This window comes from Lynx canadensis, chromosome B2 (assembly GCF_007474595.2).
Source record: "Lynx canadensis isolate LIC74 chromosome B2, mLynCan4.pri.v2, whole genome shotgun sequence".
NCBI classification, from domain to species: domain Eukaryota; kingdom Metazoa; phylum Chordata; class Mammalia; order Carnivora; family Felidae; genus Lynx; species Lynx canadensis.
The window spans coordinates 3165799-3171556 of record NC_044307.1 but is presented as its reverse complement, the minus strand read 5'-3'; the positions used below and the strand labels follow the sequence as shown (position 1 = coordinate 3171556).

The window sequence follows — 5758 nt, the reverse complement described above, 5'->3', positions numbered from 1 at the left end:
AAGAAGCAACATGATGTCATTTGAAAAGTGGACCTGGGTTCATTGCAGCTGGGTGCAGGAAACCCCAGGGAAACCAGTCGAGGTTGTTTTCAAAGGCAAACAGGAAGGCCACAATGAAGATAAAATTGAATCACGTAGAGTGCTCCGAAGTGTCAAAGACAGGAAGAAAGATAAAGGAAAGGAACACCTAGAAAACAGGGTAACGAGACAGTGGATTTTAACACCAACATGTCAGCGATGACGTTACATGTAGCTTATCTGAATCCACTGATTAGAGTTTGTCAAGTTCGATAATAGAAACTCAGACCCAGCTGCAATACTGGACCGACTCCCCAGGAGGGAATTTTTATCTCGCATAAAGTATGCATACCGGGAGTGGGGTTCGAACCCACGCGGGCACACGCCCATTGGATCTTAAGTCCAACGCCTTAACCACTCGGCCATCCCGGTGGCACGTGCAAACTCTGATGTCAAAATTACTGAACTAGAATTAATTAGAATTGCTAATTCCTGGTAAGTTATGAATATACCTGGGAAATCTGTGACCAGGCTTTAACACGCCGAGAGGAAACAATTCCTTATAATGCTTCTTGGGGGTAACAGAAAACTAATGAAAATGTTTCTTTTCAACAACTGTTACGTAATCACTAATTTGGACCATACATTACGGCGGGTGTTAGGGAAAGACTGAAATATGCCTGATCTCACGGACCTGCATCAAAATGAGAAATATTGTGACATAAAAAACACAGGATGCTACAGGAATACGCATCAGATTCAACTCACTTTGTCACCACTTACGCTCAAGAGAAGACCCTTCTTTTAGTGGATTTGGAAAGAAAACCAAAGAGAACAGGAAGTGGAGTGAGAGGTGAGGAGAATCTCTAACTCTACAAAGGTGGTATCTGTACTTTTCATTACTCATCAGAGAACACTGTTTTGCCTGCTGAATCTCAGCCCCCATTCCGAGCCCATTGAATCTAACTGTCCGGGTGAGGGTTTCAGGTCTGGAACCAGAGAAGAGTTAATATTGAGACAACCTACCCTTGGAGTAAGTTTAGAAAACCCTACCGCATACATATGGAGTTTGGAGTTTAATACGTGACATTGGTTCTAATAAAGGAAGTGTTTTAACCGAGAGTTCCAACTCTCCACTGATGAAGTCTCTTTCCTGAGTACCTACTGTGCGCTAGGCACCGAGCCAGGTGCACGTAATACTAAGTCAGTAAGACACGGTCAGACACTTCAGGGAGTGGGCTGATGAAGAACTCATTGAAGCAGGTTCCAGATGGGGATTTGGGGGCTTGTCTTGAAAGTCTGTGAAGGCTTCCGGAATCAGAGCTGAAATTAATCCTGATGTAGGGTCTGGAATAGAATTAATGTGCAAACATCATAAAACACCTATTGAGAGCCACCATAATAAATAAATACTCCTGTGCTATTTTGGTTACCTGGAGAGAGAACTGTAATATGAGAAGATTGTCAGCTGCACCACACAAGCATGAAAGGTCTAAGCACCGCCCTCCTCCGGCTTGAAACCACTGAGGCAGAAAGAGTCCAGCTTTTGCTGGCAATGCACAGAGCTCACCAAGTTCAAAACCATGTCCTGTATTGGCTGGTAAAGCCACGAGAAAGGAATGTGTCACTCATTTCATTGGTCCATCAGCTCAGAGCTCTGTCTCTGGCCTTTTAGATACTCTGTGCTAGCGAGCCAAGAGATGGCCTAGAAGCTTCTTGCCTTTGCCTGTTGAGGGAGATCCAGGCTGGGTCAATGCCAAGTCCGTGCTTGGGTCAGAGCTGAACTGGGAAGAGTGAGTGGTGGGTGCAACAAAGGGCATGTCGGAGAAAGGAGTTCCCACACATATGCACACACAAGGGCTTTTATATTTTTCTATTATTGTGATTCTTTTTGTTGCCAATTTTTTAAATTGATGCAAAATTGACATATAACTTTATTTTCAGGTGTAAAATTTAATGGTTAAGTATTGTACATTGCAAAACGATAACCACAATAAGTCTAGGTAACGTCCATCACCATACAGTTACGATTCTCTTTCTCGTGATGAGAACTTTTGAAATGTACTTTCTTAGCAACTTGCAAACATGCAATACAGTATCGTTAACTGGAGTCACCGTGGTGTATCTTATATCCCCATGACTTATTTCTTTTATAACTGGAAATGTGTACTTTTTGCCCCCTTCACCCATTTTGCCCACCCCCCCACCCTCCACCTCCTAGCAACTGCCAATCTGTTCTCTGTATCTATGAACTCAAGTTTTTGTTTTTGTTTTTGCCTGTTGGTTTTAAGATTTCGCACATAAGTGAGGTCATGCAGTATTTGTCTTTCTCTGACTTATCTCACTTAGCATAATGCCCTCCAGATCCATTTGTGTTGTCTCAAAGGGCAAGATTTCGTTCTTCCTTTCAGCTGAACGATATTCCTCGTGTATATTTACCACGTTGTCTTCATCCGTTCACACACCGAGGGACACTTAGGCTGTGTCCCCATCCTGCCTATTGTAAACAATACCGCAGTGAACGTGGGATGCATCTATCTTTTCAAGTTAGTGTTTCTGTTTTCTTCTGATGAATACCCAGAAGGGGAATTGCTGGATGTCACGGTAGTTCTGAGGACCCTCCGTGCTGTTTTCCACAGGGGCTGCGCCAATTTACATTCCCACCAACGGTGCATGATGAGAGTTCTCTTTCCTCCACATCCTCACCAACACCTGTTATTTCTTATCTTTTTAATACTAACCATCCTAACAGGTGTGAGGTGATATCTCATTGTGTTTTTCATTTGTATTTCCCTGATGATGAGTGAGCACGTTCTCATGTGTCTGTTGGCCGTCTGGGTGTCTTCTCTGCAAAAATGTCCCTTCAGATCCTCTGCCCATTTTAAAATGGGATTGTTTGGCGTGTGTGTGTGTGCGTGTGTGTGTGTGTTTGTTTATTTTTTGCTATTAGTTGTATGAGTCCTTTATAATTTTTTTGATACTAACCCCATATCAGATACGTGGTTTGCAAATATTTTCTCCCATTCCATAGGTTGCCTTTTTGTTGACTGGTTGATGGCTTCCTTTGCTGTGCAGAAGATTTTGATCTGATGTAGTCCCACTTGTTTATTTTTGCTTTTGTTGCCGCGATTATTGTGATTCTTAACACAGGGTAGAATTGTCTGTAGAGTTTATAAAATACACTTAGCTAGAGAGTGTAAATACCTAAATGTGAGAGGTAAAAATTAATAGAAATGTATGTAGAAAAGTGTCTTTATGACCTGGAGGTCAGGGAGGACTTAAGGAAAAAAAAAAACGTAAAAGCTCCAACGGCTGGTATGGTTTACTTCATCCAAATCAAATGTTCAAGCGAAGGCCACAATGGGACAGTAAATGGACAGGTATGACTAAAGTAAAAGATAACGGAGACATTTAAAAATGACAGCTTAGGGGCACCTGGGTGGCACAGTTGGTTAAGCGTCCGACTCTGGATCTCAGCTCAGGTCATGATCTCAGGGTTCCTGAGTTCAAGCCCTGCGTTGGGCTCTGTGCTGATGGCGCGGAGCCTGCTTGGGATTCTGCCTCTCCTTCTCTCTGCCCCTCTCCTGCTTGTACTCTCTCTCTCAGAATACATAAACTTTTAAATTTTTAAAAGTAAAACTGACAGCCTGCTCTATATTATGTAGTAAGAAGGCGTGGAAATCAGCAAAATCAGACAGAAAATTCAACATGTGATGGGTAAAAAAAAAAAGGAACAGGGTGCTCATCAAAGCCAAGATAAAGAAGAATCTGAAAAGATTAACAAAGATATTAAACAGTTAATATTGCTAGTAATGCATGCAAATGCAAAATAAAATGAGATCTGACTCTGCATATGTTAAGTGTGAAAAATCAGAAAACCGCATGTGTTCTTTACCGCAGGAACGAGGACAGAACAATCCTCGCGTCCTGCTGATGGAAGCTTGTGCTGGTGTAGCTATCCTTTGTGAGCTAAAGTTGGCAGCATCTGTATCTCCGTAGCTTCTACAATTGTCCCCCAAGTCAGTGCCCCTGGTTCTGTGTCCTGAGAGTATTTGCCAGTCGCAGGTGCTCAGGCTTTGTTGAAAATGCGTTTTCGGTGGCTCCTTATGGTAGCCAGAAAGAAATAAGGAAATGGAAAAGTCTGCCAGACCCCAGACCCCTGCAGCCCAGTGGAGCAGACATCCCCTGGATGGGAAAGGCCGTAAAATAATAGCCTGGACTCTCTGTTATGAAATTAAAAAGCAGGACAAGGAATCAGCACTTGGTTTGTTTTGGGGCTTCTTCAGGCGAAGTACAGGTAACAGCCACTACATTAGGACACGAGGTCGTTGCTGAGGACAGGCACAAATGCAAGGAAGAGCAGGAAGCTGACAAAAAAAAAAAAAAAAATTGGTTACAGCTAACAGGTCCAAGGACGGTCTAATCACAAGCCAAGTGAGGAGGGCATTCTAAGTGCTGAGGAGCCTTAAAAGCAGCTCATCTGGCATGTGTGTGAAAGGCCCATTCTTTAGAATACACTGGGAGGAAAGTTAGGCTTACAGGTCCGAAATTCCATTCTTGATTTTTACGTGGTCCTGCTTCATCATTCATTAATTCATCCATCATCCACTCACTCATTCAAGGAACATCAACTGAACCCCTATTAGCAGCCAGGCGTTGTTGAACAGTTCGGAATAAAGCGGTGGGTACAAGAGACAAAACATCCTTTTCCTTGGGGAACTTACGTTTCAGTTCTAAGCTGATTGAATATGTCTTTCTTTGATGAAAGCCATAACCATACTTAGGAGAACTTTTTATTAACATTCCTCAGGCTCGGTAAAAACCGCTGGATATGGTTCACAAAGCTGAGCTAATTATGCATGAGGAAGCTGCCAATATATGCACGAAACCATAATAAATCCACAGTGGGAGAAATAGATCTACATATTAGCTCGCTGCTGATTAGTCCACGGATAATTTTCTTCTGCCTCGTGTTTACACCCTCCCAAGCCCATCCAGGCGATGTATTTCTTGTTGTACATCTTTGCACGAACGCTGCCCTGTCTTTTGTTTTCAAACCTGGGTAAAGTGTCTCATTCAGGAGTGTTTAAAGCGGGTGTCTAACAAAGCTCACCGCCAGGATCCCGACAGGCCTCCAGCGCGAAGGAAAAGCGCTCAGGTGGATGTCGTGTCTGATGGGATCTCAGTTCTCCAGGCCCCTCGGCTCCACAGAGCAAGGAGTCCGTGGGGCCGTTTGCCCCTTTGGCAACAGAGACGACGTCTGGTACCTGTCTCTCCTAGGTGGTCGGCGGAAGCGAGGCCACCCTGTCCCGGACCGATGGCTGCGCGGCGATGCCCAGCGGTTCAGACACAGCGCGGGCGTGCTGGCCACGTGGACGCCACCTGTGGCCGGAGACGAGCGTCCTCTCGCCAGGCGGCTCCGGCTCCTACAGGACACTGTTCAGTCGTGGAGAGGTGAAGGTCAGAGCGTCTTACAAGGTCAGAGGCAGGAGCCAACGGCAGATGAGGACACCCCCAGGAATCGGCCCAGGATTTCCCCGCCAGGTGTCTGCAGAGTAGCTGGGCCCTGGGGTAACACCGGCCTGGCCCCGAATTGTCCAGTGCAGACGCTGTGGGGTCAAAGAACTGGAAAGTGTGGAGTGGAAAACATTTGCCTCCACCCGGAGTACAGCCTCCAGGGAAGGCTAAATTTAAGGTTAAATTTAACTAATTCAGGAAAGTAAAGCTCCCGAGCCAGCGG

General features: G+C 44.9%; 1 non-coding gene across 1 annotated transcript; it reads right to left on the bottom strand.

Annotated features, from left to right (window-relative positions):
- Positions 1 to 367: 367 nt before the first annotated feature.
- Positions 368 to 450, bottom strand: TRNAL-UAA. The gene has a single exon. It is a non-coding gene; the product is annotated as a tRNA-Leu (tRNA).
- Positions 451 to 5758: the final 5308 nt, after the last annotated feature.